At 48.8% G+C, this 25,781-nt stretch overlaps 1 long non-coding RNA gene across 1 annotated transcript in view; it reads left to right on the top strand.

The window, feature by feature from the left end:
* Positions 1-6,188: 6,188 nt before the first annotated feature.
* The window catches only part of LOC146870939 (uncharacterized), a 77,237-nt gene continuing 57,644 nt past the window's right edge, over positions 6,189-25,781 (top strand). Inside the window, exons 1-2 of the long non-coding RNA XR_014979880.1 lie at positions 6,189-6,315; positions 6,436-6,497. This is a non-coding gene — a long non-coding RNA (uncharacterized LOC146870939). The remainder of the gene's footprint in view (positions 6,316-6,435; positions 6,498-25,781) is intronic.

The raw sequence follows: 25,781 nt of genomic DNA, 5'->3' as shown, positions 1-25,781 counted from the left end.
AATACTGCCTCTAGCTGTTTTATTATTTTGACCTATCCAGAAAGGCATTTGCTCACGTTTAGTGGGCATTTTACTCAATACTGTGTGTAATGTTTGTGGTGTGATTTTAGTTGTAGAAGTTTGGACTGGTCCTGCTTGTGTAGCCGGTGTTGGCTGAAGTGTGAGTTTTCTCATCACAAACTGTGACACGTTTCTGTAACGTTTTATTAATTCTTTATGCTGTGTAAGTAAGTCTCCTCCTGGCATTGTGTCAATGTCAGGGTGTAGTCTGTAGGCCGCTAGTACTGGCCATGTTGCACCGTCTCTTACGAGTGGGCTGATTCTTACTCTATTTCTTGTATGGGGTAGGGCGCCTTTAAACCAGTATAAATGTTTATGGTAAGTGAGTGGAATTTCAATGTCCTCATATGGACAATATTTGTTTGGTATTTCATCTTCTGTGTAGTAATTTAATGTCTTTGTTAATGCATTTGCCTGTGGTAATGTAACCCATGAATAGAATACCTCTGTTCTAAATGATTCGTGTGCCTCAATCACAAATGTTACCTGCCCACCCCTATATGTTAAACTGTATGCTGCGAATTTAAGGGTGATGGCAGTTCTAACATTTTCTGAAATGTGAATTGCATCTACATCTTCTTCTTCTCCTGAGAGGTTTAATTGAACCACAGGATCTTCCTGTACAGTCATTGTTTTTAGTAAGAAGAGCCTTTCAAGGGAACTTTGATAGGGTTTTAAGCACAATAGGAACAATGTGTCCTTCAAGCTTGATTAACCAACAGCCAATACATAGGATTTTGCCTACTCTGAGTTTTCACCCTCCCATTCCTGATGCCTCTGGGGAAATGTGAGTAGGGGTCTCTGACAAAATTACGACTGAACTACTCAGATTTGACAGTTAAATAAGTAGCCAACCAACGTTGGCAGCACCATTTCGTGTAGTTCCTATAAAACCTATACAGGATCTGCGCATTTACACAACATACACTATAGGATTGGTGCCAGAGTTATTCTGAGCACACCCGCCAGGTATGTTAGCCTGTGTACGAGCTAGCTCACAGTGCCACTGGAAACTCCTCCTACCAAGGAGAGAATAGTTCTTGGCAACTATCAAACATGACAACCCTGATCCCTCAGGACTGTGGAAACAGTTTACTACCTTTTGCTCAGTCACTCGTGCTCACTTAATCTCAAACAGATACACAGAATACACAGTAGGGAGTTTTCAATAAGTATTTATTGAACAGTTTTTATTCTAGTGTAAAATATCTGTGCTGCGAAAATCATTAGACAGTAACAAATATAGATGATTAGAAGCACTAGGAAAGTAAAAGGGTGGTAGAGTTCACGCTTCCTCAATTGTCTCTTTCGTTCCCTTTGCAGTTCCTGTGAAACTATATTATGAATCATCTCTTCCTAAGAAGACTGCACAGTCTCCTTTACAGACATATTGAAAAACACACTTGACCCCCTTTGTCTATAAAAAGGTAAATCATCTTTTCTTTTTCCTTTTATTTATCCTTTTGATATAATTCCCCAAACATTTTCCGAAAATGCGGGATCTACCTCAGAATTACTTTTATAAGACAAATGATTATGGAATAATCATGGAACAACCATCCTCCAACCTCTAAATTGGATTAAGAACACAAGAAACAAATCTAATTAACTATCAAAAGATAATCTACACAAAACGAATGTCAATAACATAAAATACAATTAGCCCTTGAGTAATACGTATCTGCTCTGAAGCAGCAAACAAAAGAGGGAGAACATGGAATCCTTTGATACTTATATGGACTTGAGTGTTCTGTATATTTGTGATGTAGTTGGGGTGCTATTGTTGGAACTTTTAAAGGATACTAATCAGAAAGTGGTGAATAAAAGTTAAATACATATTGCTAGTTTCCTGTCTTGCCATAAAATCATCATGATGACATCAGTGCTTTATTTTTACTGAAAGAAAACAGAGGGTCAGATGACCACTTTGTATTGGTCCATTACTAACGTCTTTTGTCATTCATATGATGGCTGAGAGTAGGCATCAAAGGGAGAGGACCACTGAATGATACTATCACACTTCAGTAAGACCTGGCTGACCAGAACTGTATGTTGGCAATCATGTATTTAATTGCAGTTTTAAAACCGATATTTTCAATGTTTAAAGATTGTCAATGTTACAGAATAATTGAGAAAAATATGTTCATTCTTTTTCATTTTTTTAAAACAAATTTTACACTGGAGGGGCCGCGGCATTAAAAAGTTTGAAGACCACTGCCTTATGAGGACACAATGTGGTGGTTTATGCTCCAATTACTCACAACACATTATAGGTGAGCTGCCAGTGGCACCATGGCCAGAGAAACCAGGAGAGGGGACATGGGATACCCCTGTCTGGTCTCTGTCTCCACATCTCCGTACCGTGGGGTTGGATTACAATAGGGAATCTCAACTAATGAAGTTGGGGCCATACCCCAGCTTGTGCCTAACCTCCTCTATGTACCCCCACTCCAGCACGTTAAATGCCTTTTCTATATCTAAGACAACTAAAATCGCATCTGTATTGGAGGTTTAAACTGCATGCATAAAGTGGGTCAATCATCTAACATTTATGAGAGTGCATAGTACATAGAGTAGGCACCTGGGTACCTAGCCTGCCACTTGCTTGTGGTCTCAAGTTCCTGCTTGTTCGAGCCTAATCCAGTGGCCGTGCCGCTGCCCGGGTTTTTCCGCTCACCGTTCTTCCCGCCAACAGCAGCACTGCCAACGCCAGGACCTACTTAATGCAGGCCGCAGAGCGACCGCACTAGTAGACACCTTGCCTGCAACTTGCCTGTGGCCTCCAGTTCCTTTGCTCCAACCTGATCCAGTGACACTGCCACTGGTGGGGTTTCCTGCCTAGGTTTCCCCACTCACTCACCATTCTTCCCACCAACAGAAACCCCACCCACAGGACCTACATAAAGCAGGCCGCAGCACGGCTGCACAGCAGGTGTGCTGGAAAAGCAACAAGGGCAAGTCCATCCACACTTGGACTGCGTCCTGTACCATGACCCCTGGCCCTCCCCCGCAGATACACCATTGCTGGTTTCTACACCCTCGACCCCAGGCATCACAACAAAGACTGTCACCTTGCTGACCCCTGCACCACAGTAGGACCCTTTCACCTGCACCCACTGCCACTTCATCTGCCACAGCACACACACCAGTCGCACCCCAAACACACCACAGACAGCACCGGAACAAAAATTGCAACTCACATGCGCCCTTCTCAACACATTCTCACTATGCAAACACTACAACCAAAGAGGGGGGTCACTGTTCCATCGGTGTGGGTGCTGCAGAGTCACAATCACATCAAGAAGTTAGTTAGTAGAAACAATAGGGGGTTTAAGAAAGATAGAGCTAGGTCTAGGACCCTCTTTGTGAGGGGGGAAAAGACATTTGTCTCTTGTTGCCCTCACACACCCCGAAGGATGTCATGCTTCATCATCGGGCGGTTGCTCCTCGTCGGACCAGCGCTGCAATGCCCCACGGGTCCCCCGAAGGGTCACTTTGGCAGAGATCTTTTTAAGAGAACAGCCGTAAGATGATTGCGGGTATGTGGAGAGGGTCCTATGTGTACCTCTATGGGTAGTACCTTCGCGCCCAGTCTGGCGGGGCTGAACATGTCACACTTTGAGTCTGCCCACATCTTCACGGACGAAAACCTGTTCCAGGAAAATCTCATCACGTGGAAGAGATACATAGATGTCGTGCTCATCTTATGGAATGGCACCAAAGAAACCTGCGCCAAGTTCCATGACTGGATCAACCGTCTCAACCCCCACCTACACTTCACGATGACATCAGAAAAAGAAATTCCCTTCTTGGACTTACTCATTTCTGTTGAGAATGGCCAAATACATACCAAGACATTTAAGAAGCCCACAGATTGCAATATCCTGTTGAGCTTCAAGAGTTACCATCCCAAGGCACTCCAGGAGAATCTACCATACGGCCAGTTTCTCAGGATCAGGAGAAACTGCAGCGAAGTTCGGGATTGTGACGAACATGCCGAATGCCTTAGCAAGAACTTACACGAAAGAGACTATCCAACGGAGATTGTACGCAAGGCCAGAAAACGCGCCAGGAATAACAACCGCCAGGGCCTTCTAGAAACCAGACCACACCAAACAAACAAAGCCATCACCTGTGTAACAACCTTCACGCCTCTGTCAAACAAGATTAAACAGATCATCAAACGTAATTGGAGAATCCTCAACACAGGCTCTATGGACATTGAGCAACCATGTTTTGCATTCAAACGGTCCGCCAACTTGCGTGACCAACTGGTCCACACCCGACCACAGCATAAGAATAAACCCAATGACAATACACTATGGAATCTACCGCCGGTGTTAGGTCACTATCCATGTGGGTCATGTAACGCCTGCACCACCACAAAGCACACTAAGACACTCCAGAATGGGGATTTCTCGTGGGAACAACGTGTACACACCAATTGCAATACCAAGAACTGTGTATGCATAATCAGGTGCCCATGCCAGTTGAGATATGTTGGCATGACCACAAGACCAATCAAGGTCAGGATGAGTGAACATAGGAGCATGATCCGCAGGGGTCGCGCATCGACGAACATGACAAACCATTTGATTGAAACAGGACACTCTTGTGACAAAATGGAATGGACCATTCTGGAGGCAAACAAGGCATGGAACAATACCACACTCCTGAGACGTGAGCAACGCTGGGTCCACCGCGTACGCACCCACTTACACAGTCTAAATGACAAGATACCGTGGGTGGAGCTGTAATTTTGTCTAAAAACTGAGATAGTGTATAAACATTATGTAACATCTTAACATGTTGGAATGCCGCTGCCCGCGTCCCACGCAGTGGGACATCAGCAGGGCAGCGTTCTAGTGGCCGCCCGTCGCAGCCTCCCCCCCCCCCCCTTGTTCCGCCTCGTGAGCGAGGCCGCGCCCAGGGTGGGGAGCGCCCAATGAGTGTGCCGGTGGGAGGCGGGCCGTCAGGGGGGCGAGGCTAGCCCCCCCCTACTTAGGCGTCCCTCTCTCTCAGTTCCTCCTCTGCTTCCTGCGCGCCGCTCCGGCCTGGACATGCGTATTCCCACCCTTTCCGCTTACCCTGCGTGGCGGAGACAGCGCGTTATTGGAATGTTTTAATGTTTCTCTTTTGCGTTGCAGGCGGAGTTACAGGGCGATCTGGAGGCAGAAGAGTACAGTAAGGGTACCTCTGCGACAGGCGGTACAGTAAGGGTACCCCTGTCCGGCACAGTAAGGGTGCCCGAGCCAAGGTCCAGGAGCCGAAGGGGGTTCTCGGAAGACCGCGACGGCGCCCCGTTAGTCCTTCGGGCGGTTGGGGGGCCTGACCAACCGGGGGTGTGCCACAACACGCTCCGCCCCTGTCAGAAGGGGCGGGAGTAGGAGACAGATCACGTGACCCAGCGGATGATCTGAAAATAAATATGTGCCGCGCTGCCGGGCATCGACCCACCGTGCGTGCTGGCTCACCAGGCGGGCGGAGCAGCGAGGGGCTGCTTGCCCTGGATCGCCCGTAAGATAACCCATTTATCGTCATACTTATGTTGTATGAAATAAACCTGCAGCAGTTCTTCACCCACAATGAAAGTGTCAGTGTAATCCTTGGGTGACGTCTGTGCATGCGTGTTGTGTGGAGCGGATGACGGTGTGGTCACTATAGACTGTCCCTGTCTGTATAGACTGTCACTGCTTAAATAATATATGCCACAGCCATTACCTAAGAAACGTTTTTATTTACACTGTACAGTTCCCAATCTCTGGGACTGCTCATACCCCTTTTCTGTCACATAACTAATAGTACCTGTGTCTTAGTCCTAGTTGTCATTACCTCATACTGAGAACGCCCTCTCTGTTGGAGGGATTCCATCAGTCAAATGCCACCTATAAACAAGTATAACGGCAAGCTTACTCACCATAACCTCTATTAACACATGAGTAGATAGTACACAACATATGGCACACTTTTTGATTATACGCAAGTGAGGAACATGCGCGACGCGCGTTTCACTAATGCTGTAAAAATCTCTGACATCGCGTGTATGCGCTAGCGAATCGCGCGCATGCGCGAATACCATCACTACACTCCGGCACCTGCGCATTGCCGTGTACAATTGCACAGCACCCGGAAGTGGAAACCGCCCGCAGCACTGCACAGAGCAGTATTTCTAGACCTGCTCCTCGCTGGCCTCACAAGATCCGGGCCGGAGCAAGGTGGAGTAGGTGTTGAGAAGCAACTGGTTACCAGTAAACTGTGAGTAATCCTGAGCAGCTTACCTGCACAATGTTATGAGAGGCACTGAGGCATATACCTTTTTAGACTTTGTAAATCATTGCTTATATTGACGAACCTGTGCCCTCTGTCTAATTTTAGCCCGTGAAGGAACGGGGATACCAACGCCGAAGCCCATTGAATAATTATCGATGCCACTTTAGGTGAGGGTTGTGTTTATTTATTTATTTTATTTAATTCGTTTTTATATAGCGCGGACTTTACCCGAAGGTGTCAGAGCGCTTCACAATAGGAGCAGTAATGATACATAAGGAGAAAAATTACAAGTGAGCATGTTACAAAATCAAACGTTAAGTTCCATGAGGCAATAGTGGCATTTGTGCAAGTATCAGGAGCAAATAAAATACAAGAGGGAGCAAACGATACGTTACAAAAGGAAAAAAGTGACGTGTGCAGGTTACAAGAGCATACAAAGTACACAGAGGTCAATAAATGGCAGACACTCAACACACTAAAATAAAAGTTACGTTACATGAGGCAGTGGTGGCCGTTGTGCAAGTATCAAAAGCAAACAAAATACAAGAGGTAGCAAACAATACGTTACAAAGGAAAGGAGACGTCTGCATGTTATACAAGAGTACAAAGTACAAGTAGAGGTATACTACTGCACTAAATGGCAGACACACAAAAACACACTGGGAAGGCACTTCTATAGGCATGGAGAACAGAATTTCCTATAACGGCAGGACTTCCTTCAGAAAATAGAGGGCGTAAATTAAATTTGGAAGTGTCTTTGAAGGAGGAGAGCTTTGAGGTCAGATTTGAAGGCCTGAGAAGAGGTGGTGGTCCGGAGATGAGGCGGAAGTGAGTTCCAGATTCTCACCGCATTGCCTGAAAAGGATTGGGCCATCGATCTTTCCTTCTTGAAAGTGGGAGGTTCAAGCAATACATTTTCTGCATTACGTGAAGGTCTGGAGCCTCCGGAGAGTTTCAGTTTATTCGCCAGGTGGGGAGGAGGAGTGCAAGGCTTTGTGGGTGATCCAGGCAGTCTTGTAGATAGATCTTGCCTCTATGGGAAGCCAACGGAGGGTGGATAAAATGGGTGTGATGTGGTCGCTTCTTTTGGCCCCATAAATGAAACGAGCTGCTGAATGGAGAACGGACTTTAGGGGGGGACATGTGGGTTTTGGGGAGGCCAGTAAGAAGAGAATTGCAGTAGTCCAATCTGGAGAGAACCGGCGATTGGACCAGGGTTTTAAGGTCGTGCTCCGGGAAGAAGCGACGAATCCCCCAAAGAAGTCGCAGTTGGTATCGAGCAGACTTTGCAATGGAATCGATGTGGGAGTGTAGATTGAATTTTTTGTCGAGTATGACACCAAGGGATTTTGCGCTCTCGACAATGATGGGTTTATTGTTCAGTAGATTAGTCTGATCCATCCATGATTGCACTGGGGGAGGAGAAAGTGATGAGGAGAGGAGGAGGAATTCAGTTTTGGAGGGATTCAGGATCAGTTGATGAGTTAACATCCAGTTTTGAATGGAGTCGAGAGTAGAGCTTAGGAAGGAGAGATCGTGAGTGGAGGCCACCTTAAGATAGATTTGAGTGTCCGCATATAGATGATAATGGATCCCGGATTTACTCAGGAGATTTCCCAAAGGTTCTAAATAGAGATTGAATAGTGTAGGTGCAAGTATAGAGCCTTGAGGGACACCTTGGCTGACCGCTAAAGGAGATGAAAGGCTGTTCACTATTTTGATCATTTGGGATCTATCCGAGAGGAAGGAGGCAAACCATTTGAGCACAGTGCCCTCTATGCCCATTCTCTGTTGAAGAGTGTTAAGGAAAGTGTTGTGATTGACTGTGTCAAAGGCTGCAGAAAGGTCAAGAAGAATTAGAAGACAAGACTCCCCTGAATCGAGTATCCGCAGCGCGTCATCAATCACTAGCAGCAGGGTTGTTTCAGTGCTGCAGTTTTGAATGAAGCCGGACTGGAAAGTGTCAAGAAGATCATTGTCCTTGATATGGCGAGAGAGTTGTTTCGCTACACATTTTTCTGTGATTTTCGCAAGAAAGGGTAGGTTAGTGATGGGACGGTAGTTGTTGAGGTCGTTCGCATCAGCGGTGGGTTTTTTAAGCAGAGGGGTGACCTGTCCATTTTTGAAGGAAACGGGAAGGGAGCCTTGACTGAGGGAGAGGTTGACCAGAGTGGTCCAATGGGAAAGAGAATGGCTATAGAAGTCCATGGCAATGGCACTAGGGATGGGGTCAAGAAAGTGGTTAGAGGGCTTTGTATCAAGGATGCATTTAAGGAGGGTGTCAGAGATGGGGTCAAAGTTTTGCCAAATGGTTAAGGATTTGCGCTCCTCTGTAGGGGTAGGATGAATGACCTGATCTACAAGTGATTTCACCTTTTTGTCAAAGAATATAGCGGAATCCGCAGCTTTCTTTGTGGAGTCCTCCAATTTGGAGGTTGGGGGAGAGCTGTTAGGGTTCTTGAGGAGGTCGAATAGTTTTTTGGGTCTATTTTTGGCTGAGTCAAGGAGGGATTTGAAGTGCGACGCTTTTCCAAGGAAAATGTGCTTGTGGTACTTGGATCTTGCTGAACGCAGCGTGGCCAAGTTTTCGGTGGAGGGCGCTTGTCTCCATTGTTTCTCAAGGACTCTTAGGTACTTCCTTTCTTCATAGAGGGATTTGTTGAACCAAGGTGCTGAGGGAGTGGGTCTTTTCTTTTTGCTTTGGAGAGGAGCGACATTATTGATTTCGACTGCAAGGACTGTAAGGCATTGGGAGGTGAGTTCGTTAACATCTAGGTCCGGGTCAAGCCTTGGAAGTGATAGCAAGGCAGACTCACAGAGGGTACTGATGTCAATATTTTTAGTGTCACGGAACCAGGAAGTAGCCCTCTTAGGCTGGCCAAGAGTTATAGAGTGTGATAGGTGAAGAGAGAATGGGATGAGGAAGTGGTCAGACCAGTCTACATGAATAGGGGAAGCGATGGTCAGCAATCCTGCTTTAGAGATAACAAGGTCCAGGGTTGAACCCTTAGAGTGTGTTGTTTCAGTGCAGTGTTGGATAAGATCGTTTGCAGAGAGGAAAGTGGCCAGCGCATTCGCATAGGTGTCTTGAGGCGAGCCCCAGTGGACATTGAAGTCACCCACGAAGATCTGATTGTCACTTTGCGAGTATTGGTCACTGATTCAGTCCGTGAGTTCCTCCATAAACGAAGGGCTGCTACCAGGTGGGTGGTAGATAACATGGAATCTGAGAGGTGAGCGGTGGAGCAATTGAAGCTCAAGAGATAGGCATTCAAAAGTGTGGAAGGAGCTGTTGGGAAGAGCCTTAAGTTGAAGGGAGTTTCTAAAGATGCATGCAACACCTCCCCCAACTTTGTCAAGTCTGTCATTTCTAAGTATAGAATAGCCTGTTGGTACAAGGAGATCAAACATAGAATGAGAGGTATCATTGAACCAGGTCTCTGTGAGGAAGAGCATGTCAATATTGTGCAAGTTGATGGTATCGGAGATTTCAAGTTTGTGTTTTATTGCAGATCTGCAGTTGTGGAGCATACAGTGCAGCTCTGTCAAGACTGTTTTGGTGACGGGGCACTTGGGCTATGAGGGGTGATGGGGATATTGAACTTGTATGAGGGCGCTCGGGAGGGTTTAGGTGGATGAGTGTTTCTGACAGAGGAGATGGTCGGAATATTGAAGATAGCAGGGTTATTGGGAAGTGAAAGTGGAGGAAGGGAGGCGTTCGAATGCTTGTGTGAATTTGCAGACGCCAGGCTATGCTTAGCTATTATGGGTTGTGGGGGCGAGGTGCATCTCGTGGGAGGGTGAGTGTTTTCCAAAGGAATTGAAGTGTATGGAAAAGTCGAGATCTTGGAGCTTAAAAGTGAAATGGTAGCTTCAAGTTGGGAGATGGAGGTGATTAGAGAGCCTAGCTTATTTCCAGGCAAATTGATACGACCATTCCATGATGGGGATTGCCTTAACAGCCAGTCCAGGATGCGTGTGCGCATGTCGTGCATCTCGACCACGCACTACACGACAGCGCGCCGCATCGCCACACTGGATATGGGCGATTCCAACATGCGCTTGGCGACTGGTGACAACTAGGCGCATACAAACCTGGGCACCTCTTTCTAGGCACAACCCGGTATCATGAGGCGCTCCAGAGTACCAAGAGTACCCTCATTTTCACACACGGAAGGGTACCATCTTGTGGGCTCTCGGTTTGGCCCTTACTACCGAGGACTGCCCGAGTGGTAGCCGGTTTCAACCCTATGTCGCCCATGAAAATGCCTGCAGCAGTTGCTCCTATATGCAGGCATTGACCATATCTTACAATCAGAATTAATGTATGTCTTCTCTCTTTTGCATTTATCTTTTACTTCTAGGTCTCCTTTATGAGTAGATCAACTAACTAGTTGGAGCGGAGCTGTAGTATCCACAGCCCGCGCTTGCTCCACTTAAACTGGGGGCTAGTATACCCCTAGCACTAGCACTTGGACTTCTTCACTTCACTATTCACTGGTCCTGATAAAGTGCAAAGGATCGCTATGACGGTTTGAGCGCGAAACATGTCGACCTGACCATTTTAGTTACCAGGGGTTCATTACTACCCATAGATGTAACCTTTTGGTTTTTTAGCATGACAAGGGTACCTACACCATTAAAGACTTCCTTTCCCGGTATCCCTTAGCCATTTTTATCTCACTACTCACATACACCTTCATTGTGCACACAGGACCCTCTCCACATACCCGCATTCATCTTACGGCTGTTCTCTTAAAAAGATCTCCGCCAAAGTGACCATTCGGGGGACCCATGGGGCATTGCAGCGCCGGCCCGACGAGGAGCAACCACCCGATGATGAAGCATGACATCCTTCGGGGTGTGTGAGGGCAACAAGTGACAAGAAGTGTCTTTCCCCCCCTCACAAAGAGGGTCCTAGACATAGCTCTATCTTTCTTAAACTCCCTATTTTTCCTACTAACTCAATTCTCGATGTGATTGTGACTCTGCAGCACCCTGAGCGACGGAACAGTGACCCCCCTCTTTGATTGTACTATTTGACATCGGAGCACGGGCACTGGACCATAATTAGCTCCTGTCCCCCTTCTCCCTTTTGATATACACTATGCAAACACCACCAAGGTTTGCGACCTCACCCCCAACCTCACACCCGACGGCCTCTTCCTCACTGAAACCTGCCTGGACCTTACTTCTGCTCCCAACATCACCACTGCAATCCCCGAAGGATGCAAGATCATCCACTGCGACCGCATCAACAAGCCTGGCAGAAGAATTGCTGTCATGCACAAGGAATCCAAACAGTACACCACCACAAATGAGGACATCACCTCAGCCTTCTGTAACTTCATCACCGACTATATCGCCCTTTTGCCATAGACTTCAACAACTACATGTTCCTCGGTGACCTCCGTTTCAAGACAACCACAATGACAACATTACAGCAGTGCTACAGGCATTTATATAGATTGTGACATCATGTGTTGACCATTGACTCCATGTTGCTTTAACTACATTTTGTGAGTAGGGTTTCATCTTATGTCTGTCTGACCCTGCATTTCAGCTGCAAACGCAGGCAGGCCCCAGGTTACTCACTCACACACAGAAATGTTTGTTTTTCACTTCACCGAGCGTGAGATATAAGCTGCTAGAACAGACAAGTATGGGCTGCGTACAAGGCCCAAGGATGAGAAAGTGACGAAATCTGCCACAGCTCTCATCGAAGCCTGGCCAGCTGCGTCGAGTGCCCCTGACGCAGAGAGTGCAGTCAGCACCTATAGTGCAGATGAAGAGGGGGAACTTCAAGAAGCCTCTTTCTGTGTTAGTAAGAGTAGAAAGATGGAGACCTCTTGGCGTTTTGACAGTAACTTTCCTGTGGAGTGGACGCACTGCCCAGGGCGACTGCCTGGTTTGAGATCTCCCTGCCTGAGACTGTCAATGGGTCCCCAGTCGTGCTGGCAGAGATGTTGCTAAACAAACATCAAGTGAAGTATTCCATGTTGACATACTCATTCTTGTGTACATGCATTTATCTTTCTCTGCCTGTATTCTTGTGTATACACATTTATTATATGCATTTATTTTACATGTTCATTATTGCTATTTAATATATGGGAACTTGCTGCAATAAATATTTCCCTTTACTTGGTAAATGAGTGTTGAGCTCTGTTTATGTTTTACCTTGGTATTCTGAAGGGGTGTAGAGTCCTATTTTTGAAGAGTGTTCACGTTTTATCCTGGTGTGTTGAAGTCTTCCTCAGGTGTTCTGAAGAGAAAGAAAGACCTTTTGGGGTAGTCGGCAGGATTCGAAGTGGAAGGGGCAGAATGTTTGGCGTAAAACTAAAATGAATAAAGCAGGTTTGCAGATATCATATGTAATACCAGGATTGGAATTTGTTCCATATAGTCAGCTTACTCATGAGTGGTCGCATTTTGCTGGGTTGAGTGAGAACTGGAGCGCGTGTATGTCTGATGTGCAGCCCGAAGATGTATTAATTTGCTTGCAAAAAATGGCAATTGAAAAAAAGGAAAGTGTTGTACATTGGGTTGAAAAGGCTGGATCCTAATAAATGCTTATAGGAAAATGCATGAAAAATGTATTCAATTAGGAAAAGTGTGAAGCAATCGAAAAACAGTGGAAGCAAAGAATACTTCTGTAATGCTGTCATGTCAGAATAAATTATTGCAAGATAAGTTGGAAACTTATCAGCTTGTGGCTGAAAGGGCAGCAGTTTGTGTAGCCCAATATAAATGGAAAAAGCGAAAAGGAAGGGTTAACGAAAGGAAGAGGCATTTTGTTATTGCTAAGGCTAATTTAGACTTGAACCCAGGGGAGTGGGATGGTGACATATGGGATTCATCATAATTTTCATCAGATTCTGGGGGAGTGCGTGCAGAATATTAGTCAGAATGAGAGAGGTGGGAGCACATTCAATATACCAGTGAAAGTTACACCCACAAAATCCACAGGGGCTTGTGTTAAACTTTGGAGGATTTCATGCAGCAGGAGATTAGCGATATCATAGACAGATTCCGACAGAGATTATGTGAAACACGGATTGCATGGATGGTGCGCTTGTTTGATTTAGGTGCACAGGGAGGGCATTTAGATCATGGATATATGGAAAAGTTTTGTATAATAAGCAATGATCCTATTGTGCAAGATGAGTTTAGGAATTATTAGGGAACTGCACAGACTAATTTACTGCAGTTAGCGGCAGATGGATGTTTACACAAATACCCAACTGGTTCACATTGGCCACCAACTGAGAAGCCCTGGTGGCCTAACGCTAATGGAGTGAGCAGCTCCATTCGGGGATCCTCAGGGCCGGGCCCAATCACCCCATCATACTGGCCCCTGCGAGAGCCCGACTATTTAGCTGGACACTGTTGGGGGAGAATTTAACTGTGTGGTGGCCTTCTGGCTGCACGCCCCTGAAGGCAAGTCTGGACGGTGGCCTCGTCTCAAGATGGGGGCTAATACGCTGAAATGGCAGAGATTCAGTGGAACCTGTGGTGTGACGGGGCACCTGGGAAGACAGTGCGACCTGCCCCAGAGATCGCTGCCCAACAGGTGGCTGCGATGAACGCTGAGGAGGGCCAGGCCTGCCCTAGCAAATAGTGGTGACTGGAGCAGATAGTGAGGCCCCGTGCCCTGGGGGTGGGGGTGCCGAGATCCAGAAGGAGCCTGATCGAGCCGGACACCGGGTGGCTGTTGCCTTATCCCCGAAGGCTGCGACTTGCTTGGAAAAGAGCCCGAAACTCGCTCCAAGCCCTGAAAAAGGTCCTGGGCGGTGATCGGTAGCACAGGAAAAGGACGAGCGCTGGAAACCGCTGACAGACCTGAGTGGAGAGGCAGCAATGCGGAGCCCTGCACTGGGCCTACAAGAACGTAGGAACGGAAGCTATGATAGTGGGGCTTGGACAGCGAGATCTGTGACGGAGACTCCCGCCATTGAGAAGGAATTGGCGCAGCCCCATCCACTCATACTATAAACAGCAGCCTCACTGAGCAAGGAGACCAGCTTCACATCGGCCCGGCACCTACTGTGGACAGTGACAATTACTACATGAATTCACATGATACCCCACGGGAGAAGGGCCTGTGGCCTTGGGCACACTTGCTGCGAGGTCAGGAGGGGGAGATCCCTGCCAGGAAAGAGGAATCGAATGTTCGCTGTCCCTGGGAGCCACACTGAGCGACTATACCCATCTGCCACACACCGCCTCTAGAGTCCCTTTCTTGCCCTACAGCCATTTTGAAGGGGGGCATTGGGGCCCCTGTTCCCCACTTCCTCCCTGAACTGCAATACTGAAATAGGGCAGCGACTCAACAGTGAACTCATTGCTCCCTCCGCTATCTGCCTACTGGGAGTGCCTACAGAACCCAGGGAATATTGCACCTGCCCATGAAGGGCCACAAATCTGGCACCATGCAGGTGGACATTACGGAGGGTTACAGGATATACTGCAAGCCATTACTGCCTGTAGAGAAGCCTTGGAACGCAAAATTAACGCCATTGGCACTAATCTTAGCTTGCTCAAGGATGATCACAGGAAACTAGCGGAGAAAGTATCCAACAATGAACGAGCGTTGGCAGAGCTCCCCCGGCCATGGTCAAAATCAAGACACGTCTAAGAGTTATGGAAGTCAAAGTACGGATGCTGGAGAAAGGAGCAGAAATGCTGAAAATTGCTAAAAGATGAAATAACATTTGAGCCGTGGGCTTTCTCAAAAACCTTGAAGGCATCAATGCAGTACAGTATGTGGAACAATGGCTGAGAACGATTGTAGCCCTCGAGGGCCTCTCTGCATTTTTTGCCCTAACGCTCCCCACAACCAATAATAGCACCACTCCTTCACTTCAGGGATCGAGATTATATCCTGGCCCAGGCATGTAAGAAAAAAGAACCGAGAGTTGATAATGTAACTGCGCATCTTCCCCGATTTCTCCAGGGAGGTCCAGAGAAGAAGAGCATCCTATCAAGAGGTCAAGCAGAATCTACGACAGCTGGAACTCCAATATTCAATGCTCTCCCCAGCAAGATTGCGGGTAGTAACTCCAGATGGAACGCAGTTTTTTCAATCCCCACAAGAAGCATTGGATTGGCCGGAAGCTCGAAATTAATCAAAATCGGATGCAGAAGGTGGAGAATGGAAACAGCAGCGCCAGAAACGCAGAGGGACACGGGCCCGACGAAGTCTGGCTGCGCCTTCCCAGGCTGAGGCTAAGCTGGGATGCCGAAGAGCGATTGAGGTTGTAGCACAAATAAGTGGGGGTCAGGCAGATCAGGAGACACTGGAGCGGGGATCCCTTCCCCTGGAATCTGAATCAGACCCAGAATCAAATGCCTCTGAGAGCTAAAGCCTAGAGATGCCCAAGGTCACACTGGGCACAGTGGGCGATATCATATAGGGCATCGGGTCTCCCGTCTGAGAATAATGAAGAGCTTTGATTCTACATGCTGACACTCTGCTGGCCCATGAGAACTAAAGAAGTGTCTTGAGCACCCACCCCGAACACTATCCCACACTAATGAATAAACAAGCCGGATGAGTGCCTGGCCGCCGAGGGACTGCGCGGGGCACCCGTCTACACTGCAGAGCACTATGGAAGCTCTTCCACAAACTTTATTGAACATTAACATGGTTTGGGCGAGTAGCATGCTGCTGCTTGTCCTGGGGATGGGGAATTGGGGAAGTTGGTTCTCTATCTTGGGGACGGGAAATAGCAAGACATACAGCAGCATACATGATCCTTTCTGGAACACTGTAAGAAGGGCGAGCGTGCCTATATACCAAGGATGAGGGTGTTGCAGGGATTCTGCTCATGCACAGAACTATGCGCAGGAAACCAGGACCTCAGTGAATTGCGGTGTACCAAAAACTCACCTCAGTACCCAGAACCCCAATCCGACTAGCATCAGTGTCCCATTCGTTATCTGTATTCTCTCGGAGCTCCCAATGTATAGACAACCCAGAACAAGAGTACTCTCAGGAATGGTGGGAATCAGAAACACCTGTTAGTTATTATTCTCATAACAGTCCACAACAAGAGTAATCAGAGACACGGTAAAGTTTAAAATGTTTATTTTATAAACTACGTGTCCTAAGATGCAGTACTTTAGCTAACATAAGCAGACAAATGATTAAAATCAAAACCATCAGCATTGTTACAATACCATAGAAAATGAAGGGAGAAATCATATTACAAATGACAGTGGAATACAACCACCCTCCCTTCACTAGTGAGCTAGTATTATTATTGTACTAATAGAAGGTCTCTAGGTTTGAATGGGGAACCCCATACCGTAAAGATCAGCTTAGGTGAATCACATCACAGGATCAGCTTTGCTCTGCACCCGGAAAAGTTCTTCTCCAGAATGTGTCTAATGCATGCAAACTGCAATATTAAAGGCTCTCGACTTTCAGGTATTTCAGCTGTGTGCGTGTTATGGCTAGAGCGTGGGCCGATCAACCTGAACTCAAAAACATATATTGTTTGGTGGCTCCGACTGTTTCTGCACAGAATGTTCAGACCAAGGTCGCAGTGCACGTCTAGGGATGTGAACAACAGACAGTTCTCATGTGAAGAAAAGGCAAGCAAGCAGTTTTCAAATAATAACATGTACCTGCAGTGTCGTGTGCTAAAGCAGCAGAAGTGGCAAGATGGCGTTTCTAACGTCTAAGGCGCTTATGCAGCAATGTATGTATCTAAAACGCTGCCTTCACTACAAGGGGAACCCTTTCCCAACACCCAGCATATGCATGACTGGTAATCAGGTTTATAAATGCCTGACATGGAATGTTACGGGTATGCATACCATGGTGAAATAATACAAGGTTTTTTCTTATCTACAAAGGAGAGGGGCACATATTGCACTATTGGAAGAAACACATCTCACTGATAGATAAGGTCAGGCATTAAGGCGACGATGGAGGGGTCAGGTGTACTTCACCACATACTCGGCGTATGCTAGGGTAGTGCTTGTGGGGATTCGAGCATGGGTCCCTTTCCAACTTATAGATAGCGTAATAGATAAAGAGGGCAGATATGTAGCAGTGAGAGTTCGACTGGAAGGTAAGGAGATAACTTTGATGAACATATACGCCCCAAATACTGACAAAGCATATCCTTTGGGACATTATCGCGTTGTCTAGCCCCACTACTGACAGAAACTATGTTAATCAGGGAAGGCTTTAAATTGCATTGCCGACACCCTGGTAGATCGCTCACACCCTCCCCTGCGGGACTCCCAGAGGACCCGCACGGCCAACTGGCCACGGCAATAGGGTTTGATAGACTCCTGGAGACGCCTGAATCCACAGGACCCAGATTACTACTTTTTTTTCGAGCCTAAACGAAGTTCATGTCAGGCTAGACCAGTTCCTCTCCTCCTAGGACGTGAACGGCCTGATCGGTACAATTGAATATTTGTCTCGGACCACAACCCAGTGCTCTACAGTTGCGATGGGCTCATCCTAGACCTTCAATACTGACATGGAGACTCAAGCCCGAAGCATTAGAGGACCAGGTCTTCCGCTAAACAATTAGAATCAAAATTTGCAGGCAATGCCGTCATATAGAATGGGACGCCTTCAATCTGTGGCATGGATATATTGTATTGCTGAGTCCAAAGGAAATAGTGAAACTCTACTGACTGACGTAGAAAAGGTAGAGGAATGCCTACAGGACATAGAACTAAGATGACCAGGTCATCCCAAGATCCAGCCGGTACTTTTGGCGGCCAAGGAAGAGTTGGTAACACAAGTGGAGAGATTACAATGTTTTGATTATAAGAACTATATAGACAGAACGCATGCCGAAAGAGATAAGTCGGGATCTTTATTAGCATGGCTGGCTAATCCAGCCAAAAGAGGCTCCCCATCCTAGAACTGGAGAGTGAAGAAGGCAACAAAGTATATACACAAGAAGGGATTAATGAGCTATTCGCAGGCTATTGTTCAGCCTTATACACTAGCGCACCCCCTAGCGAGCCACAAGAAATACGAACATACCTGCAGGCCTCCAGATACCGCGGGTCACGGAGGAAGATGGAGACATACTGGAAGGGGACATAACAAACCCATGAGATAGCTGCCGCTATCAAGCATATGATGCACAATAAGACCGCGGGGAACCAATGGTTTCCCAATAGAGATTTATTCCATATATTCTGCTGAATTCCTCACCTCACGAGGCTGTATGAGACGGCTGGCGATACAGGCTCCCTCCCAGTCACTACACTACAAGAGAGGCTGTTACAGTCCCCATTCTGAAGCCTAATAAAGATGCTCATGACAAGACGGCCTACCGTCTGTGTTGAACATCGATTACAAAATTCTGAGCCGGATCCTTGCCACCCGCCTACTGCCCTTCATGACCACACTGGTACACGAGGACCAGACTGGATTAATTCCAACTCGCAGCACAGCTGGAAATTTCAGACGCCTGCTCACTGTCCGAGGCGAACAGGGAGGACCAGGAGACCGCAGCGATTTTTGCAATCGACATAGAAAAAGCATTTTTTTTTTGTTTTGTTACATTGTATTTTATTGATTTTATAGTAAGGTGGACAAACAAAAGTGAAAGACAATGTATACAATCGGATAGTTTCTTCAAACCTGCAACTCTCCTCCCCCACACCCACTCTCAGGCAGAACAATAGCAGAATTACAGTACAGGTCTGATTACAAGACATCCATTTATGCAAAGTGATACCAAGAACAAATCCAAATAGAGCTTTTACCCCCAAGTAATCCAGAGGCAAGTACAAAATCCAACTCCTGGCCCATCTGGAATCCATAGGTGACCTAAGGGCAGGCCAACCCCTCCCTGCATCGTATGTGGTATAAAAATAAAAAAATAGAAGCAAGAGCCGTTAGAGGGCACAGCCCATAATGCTCATAGTAGGTCTGGGTGGGACACCAGATATTCCGTCAAGGGGCCCCAAAAATCCTTAGGGCGAGAGGATTCAGGCAGTTCCTCCTCATAGGCCAGAAGCTGGTTCCTACAGTACACCAAATCACACAGCCACTTTTTTATAGTAGGCAACGTTTTTGCCCCCCAGCACTGTGCCAACGCCCTTTTTGCAAGAAGAGTGGAAACTGCAACGATACGCCTATTGCAGGGCTTAAGGCGCTGAACATAACCCAACAAGCATACCTCAGGAGTGCAACACACAGTTTCCAGCACCACAACCGACAGAATAGACACCACCGCAGTCCAAAAAGCATACACCCTCGCACAGAGCCAGGCAACATGAAAAAAATCTGCATCCGCAGCACCGCATCGCACAGTTAGCGGTATCTCGGAGACCATATCTATAGAGCTGTAGTGGGGAGTAGTATACCTGATGCAGGAACTTAAAATGGATAATTCGAAGATTACAATTAGCCGTAAGGCGGCCTGTCAGTTGACAGCACGCTTTCCAGACCTCTGGGGTAATAGGAGTGCCCAGCGCCAACGCACACAGGAGGGATGTTCCTCCAAATCTCGTTCATGCAAGGAGGCATTATAGAGTCTTGTGATTAGCTTTTTTCGGCTCTCTCCCGTCAGCAGCACCTGCAGTTCTCGTAGAACAGTGGGCTCAGAAGGATAAGCCGGATACGCCGCACGAACAGCTTGACGAACCTGAACATATGTGAAGTTGAACATAAAACCGCGCTCTGTGCCGTTCTGTGCCTCTTGTAGTGTTTTAAAGTGTCCCCCTGCGTATAAATCACCCACGCGAGTGACGCCAGCTGCAGCCAACGCCCGTAGAGCAGACACCTCCCTTGCAGCAGAGATTTCAGGGTGTGATGCCAGAGGTAGTGATGGCGCATATAGATAGGGTAGCCGCGCCTTCATAGCAAGCATGCGCCAGGCCCATGCCGTGGACTGCGTGGGGTTGATCTCGGACCGTGGACCACCCGACCCCAGCCCCATCCCCACCCCCCCCGAGAGAGTCACCGCCTGCAGTGGAACAGGAGGTACTGCATCTGCCTCAATAGCCACAGGGGGCTGAAACTTCAGCGGAAAATACCAATAGTGCGCGAATTGCACTTAGGCACATAAATAATAGAGGCGAAGATCAGGAGCCTCAAAGCCTCCCCGATCAAAAGGCTGCACTAACATATCGCATCGACACCTGGGCTTCCTACCTCCCCACACAAATGTTAACAGCGTAGATTGATGAGTGTGGAAAAACGTGCTATTCAATTTTATAGGGATGTTGACGAACAAATACAATAACTTGGGCAAAAGCACCATCTCTACAACCTCAATCCTATCTACCAGGGAGAGGGGCAAATGCGCCCATCTCGCAGCCAATTCAGAAATACGGATAACCGTGCGGCCGTAGTTCTCAGTAACAACTATCTCCGGATCCCTGTGGACCCAGACCCCCAGATATTTCACAGGGTCAGATGTCCACAACAAAGGGAAGTCCAGCTCCACTTCTATAGTAAATGCAGTTAGTGGAAACACCACAGATTTGGCCCGGTTTATTCCTAGGCCAGAAAAGCACTCAAACCGTACATACTCCCCGAGTAGCGCAGATAAATGGACCGCTGGTTCACGAACATAAAGGAGCATGTCGTCCGCATACAGGGAGACAATCAAAGGTCATTGCCAGAACCGTAAAGCAGCTGCAGCGTGTTTTTGGCGCAGCTTACAGGCGAGGGGTTCCAGTGCTAAGGCAAAAAGCATAGGCGACAACGGGCACCCCTGCCATGTGCCTCTCCTGATGGGAAATAATGATGACACCCACCCGTTAACCCGCACTCGGGCAACCAGGTCACTATACAGTACTCTCAGCCACTGCAAAAAAAAAAAGGGGGAAAGCCCATTCTACTCAATACTGTAAACCTAAAAGGCCATTGCAAAGAGTCAAAGGCCTTAGCTGCATCCAGCAGCACAGCCACCGCTTGAAAGTCCGACTCAAAGTAATGTAGAGTAGAAAAAAGCGTGAGCAGTTTATGCGCGGTGGAGCGCTCCATGACAAACCCAGACTGATCCGGCAATACCAATAAGGGAACCAGAGGTTGGATTCTGAGAGCTATCATCTTCGCCAAAATCTTTGCATCTATATTTATAATTGAAAGTGGCCGATACGATGCGCACTGATTTGCCGGCTTATGTAGTGTGACCAATAGAGCCTTCCGGAGAGAAGGCGGCAGGGTCCCAGTCTCATAGGCCTCAGCATAAACCGCCAGGAGCCGAGGGGCAAGGTCCGCTGCATATGCCTTATACAATTTGCTGGGTAGTCCATCCGGACCTGCAGCTTTGCAAGTTGGTAGAGCCATAATGGCCTCCTTAACATCATCCTCGTCGAACGGCCGCACTAGATACTCACGATGTCGAACGGACAACCACCCAAGCGCTACATCATCAAGGTATTCATGTATCTCTTCTACCGGCGGAGACTCTCCAGCGGCGTATAGGCGAGTATAGAATTGCAGTACAATATCACAGAGATCAGCGGTCGAATGCCGGGCCTCTACTGCCTCAGTCAGGTGCTCAGTTATGTTTTCCTGGCTGCGCGGTTCAGCCAGCTTCTGCGCCAGCGACCGGCCAGGGCGGCCACCCTCACCATAGTACCGCGCTGTGCTGCGCCGGGAGCGATGTAAAAGCTCCTGGTCAACAGACTCATTATGGTCCGTGACCAGTCCCCGTATGACGGCCAGTTTAGCAGAGGTTGGGTTTGAGTCATAATCCCACTCCAACCTGGAGATGTCGGATTCTAACTTCTTTATCCGACGCCGGATATCCCGCAATACACCGGACTGGACACTTATGCAGGCCCCCCGTACGGTAACTTTAAATGCTTCCCAGAACACTCCCGCGCTTTCTACTGTCCCCTCATTTTCGCTAAAAAAGTGTTTGATGGCGTCCGCTATAGTCTGCTTAAATACTGGATCCTTGAGCTCGGAAGGCTGCAGACGCCAAGCAAAAGGTGGTCTCTGGTACCTAGGGAACTGTAACGCAAGGAGTACCGGGGAGTGGTCTGATAGAGTGCGAGCCTCATGCGATACCGCTGTCGTCCAGGTACAAACCGTCTCGGAGACCAACCAAAAATCAATGCGGGACCACGACCCATGCACGGAGGAGGCGAACGTGCTCTCCCGGCCTGTGGGATGATGCTTACGCCAGACATCCTGTAAATGACCGGTATCCAGAGGCTCCAGCAGTACCTCCGCCGCTCGTTTGGGTCGGGCCATACCACAGAGTTCTATCCATGGTTGCATCTAAACACAGATTAAAATCCCCCCCCCCCCCCCCCCCCCCCTATAACCGATGCCGGAGGGAACGACGATATGCGACGCCACACATAAAACGCAGGGTCATCCACGTTCGGTCCGTAAACATTCACAAGCAACACTCTCTCCAGACAAGCGACCATGCACTATCGCAACTCGACCACCATCATCCGTCTCAGATCCAAGCACAGTGAAGGGTACCCCTTTCTTCACCAGGGTCAGCACACCCCTAGAGTAGGTTGAGAAGGAGGAGAGCCGCACACCCGCCCGACGAGCGCCCACCTTAATTGCCGATTCCCTAGTCAGGTGAGTTTCCTGTAGAAGGGCAACCTGCACTCCCAAACGGTCTAAATGTGCAAATACCGCTCTGATTTTGTAGGCGTATTTAGGCCGCGAACATTCCAAGTAAGGAACTTGAGCCCACTAGTCATCCTGGAGGACCTGAAGTATATGGACACATGGATATAAATCCGACAGATGATATCCAGACTTCGCATGGAAACACTCTTGGAGTCGTTCCGACAAAAAACAAACTACATTCTGCCTTTCCAAAAATGAACCTCCCCACCCCCCACCCACTTCAGCCGCCCCAACATGCCAAAGCCATCCCAATACCCTACCCAAGCCTCCCCCCCACAACCCAACAACTAGAGAGTCCCATTTGGGGTACACCCATTATCAGGGGGCACAGAGTGCTACTAGCCTCCCATATGTGGGAGTGGGAGGTGGCCAAGCTTGTCCAATGCATTAATCTGCATGCATAAATCAACTGTGACAAACAGTCTTAAGCTGAATTCCAAAACTCCTGGATGGCAGGGGTTATAAAGATGAGCAGGCACACCGCCCGTAACTAAATCCCGATGGCCATCAACACATATGGGACTCACGCTCCAACCATTGGTAATAAAGCCACCGGACAAGAAGAGGGGCCTACAGGCAATGGGATCCTATAAACAGCAACGTGGAAGTAGCAAAGGCGCAACAGCGCTCGCACCAAGCCATGTGGTACACAAAGGTGAGCAACATTAGGGATTAGAGCACAAGGACCATCGATAACAGTCTCAGCTGGAAATCGCAGAGAACTAAGACGCCCCAAGCCTGGAGATACATCCCACCCCTACCCCTCTGCCACGGGATCAGTAGTAGAGTCCAGTTCCCCGCGCTTCAGCTGCTTGGCATGGTCCATCGCGGCTCTTGGGTTCGAGAATATCTTGCTGTCCCCATCCGACCAGACGCGGAGTCGGGCCGGGTACAACATCGCGTAAGGGACCCCCTCAGCCTGCAAGAATCTTTTCACAGCGCTGAATTGGTGTCTGGCCGCCTAAACAGCCACCGTAAAGTCATGGAAAATGGACAATGAGTTGCCCTGATGGACGATAGAACCTTTCTCTCTTACCATTCTGAGGATAGTATCCCGATCCCTGTAATTCAAAATTCTGGCGATAATGGGGCGAGGAGGCACACCTGGGACCGGGCGAGCAGCTAAGGAACGATGGGCTCGCTCCACTATAAACATGCTGGATAATTGGCCCGTGCCAAAGATATCTGCGATGAGGCGTTCAATATAAGTCTCCATTTTGCCCACATTTGTGGACTCCGGCAGCCCTGTAATGCGGATATTGTTGCGCCGGGACCGCGCTTCTAAATCCTCGTTCTTTGCCTGAATAAGGGCGAGCACTTTCTCCATGTTGGAGGTTTTGTCTGCTACCGAACTGAGGCTGTCTTCCGTCGCCGATACCCTCGGTTACACCTCATCCACTCGGGCATTCTGTTTCTCTAGTTGAGAGGACATGTGATCTAGACGGGTATTCACTGCCGCCATCGTACATTCTATAGATTGCAGGGAGCGCTGCATAGCCACCAACGTGGATTCCAGCATGGGAGCGCCCTCAGCTAAGGAGTCGGCCTCAGAGTCCGACGCAGCCGTCTGCATGGTCTTGTTGGGCTTGCCCGATTCGAAAGTCAGGCGCGGCTGCGACTAGTCAGTTCTCCCCATGGCCCCGGACCAAGCACCCACTGTGTTGGACACCTGATCCAATGATAGAAGCGCAGGCGGTCTTGCACCGTTACACAAGGACTGAGAGTCAGGTAGCCGGGGGGGGCATCGACGTTGCCTCCAACCCCTACAGAGTCCGCTTGCCGGGGGTGCTCCCTCCCCCAAAGCAAGTTCCCAAGTGGTGATCACGAAGGACCCCACGGGCAGGTAAATGCCTGATCCACACAGGCGAGAAAGAAGGCTGATGCAGAACGCCTGCAGTCTCACAGTTCACATGGGGGCCCCCCGACCGTCAGCAGTAGGTAGGAGGCCTATAAGCCAGGCAACAGTGAACCCCCAATAGTTAATCCGGCAGCGTTGCGCTCCGCGACAGCCCCAGCACGCCAGCCAAGGCCCCACAGTGCAGTAGCTATGCCCCCCGGTGCTCCCCGTGAAATGGCGGCATCGTGAAAGGTAGCGGGGCAGGCAATTGTCGGAGCAATGAGGTGGGGGTGGCAAAGCAGATGCAGCACTGTCCGCAGGTTCGGGGGCCGCTCAATAGTCCAAGGAATCAGTGGGAATAAGGCCAAGGGGATCCTCAGTAGGCCTCAGACGTCACACGGGATCCAGGTCGCAGCGTCGTGCCCCGCGTCAGCTGCTGCAAGCAGGCCAGGGTCCCGGGACGAGGCCCGATCCCACCTCCGCAGCCCGTGCCTCAACCGGGCCCCAGCCCCACTCACCGCAGCCGGCGCCGACGGGCGTCCGGAATCGAGATCCGCCTCGCACCAGCAGGAGTCGCCTGAGGAAGATGATCGCAGCTGCAGGGGCCCGCTCCTCACAGCACAGGCAGCCCCCGGCGCCCGCACCAGCAGTTGAATAGCGGCACCTGGGAGCACAGCAAGGCAGGCAATCGGTTGCGCCGCCGCATCAGAGCAAGCAGATCCGGGCCAGGCACTAGATCCCTCAGCAAAGCGCGGCCTATAACATCATGGCGGCTGCCATTTGCAGCGGCGCGCTGGCGAAGCAGCGCGGGTTCGTTGAGCCTCAGGCAGGGAGCTGTCAGAGCCAAATTCACCGCCGATGGATACCGCAGGCCACCAGGAGTTCACACAGGTAATCGACAGTCATTAGACTTAAGAGATGCAGCAGATAATTGGCGGATTGTAGCTCGGCCGGGCAGAGCCTCACAGCAGTGCGGCCATTTTGCCAGACGCCCTCTAGCGCCCCCATAGAAAA

This window comes from Triturus cristatus, chromosome 1_1, assembly GCF_964204655.1.
Source record: "Triturus cristatus chromosome 1_1, aTriCri1.1, whole genome shotgun sequence".
Lineage (NCBI taxonomy): Eukaryota > Metazoa > Chordata > Amphibia > Caudata > Salamandridae > Triturus > Triturus cristatus.
Note: the sequence above shows the minus strand (reverse complement) of the source record. Positions and strands in the feature narration are given on the sequence as shown.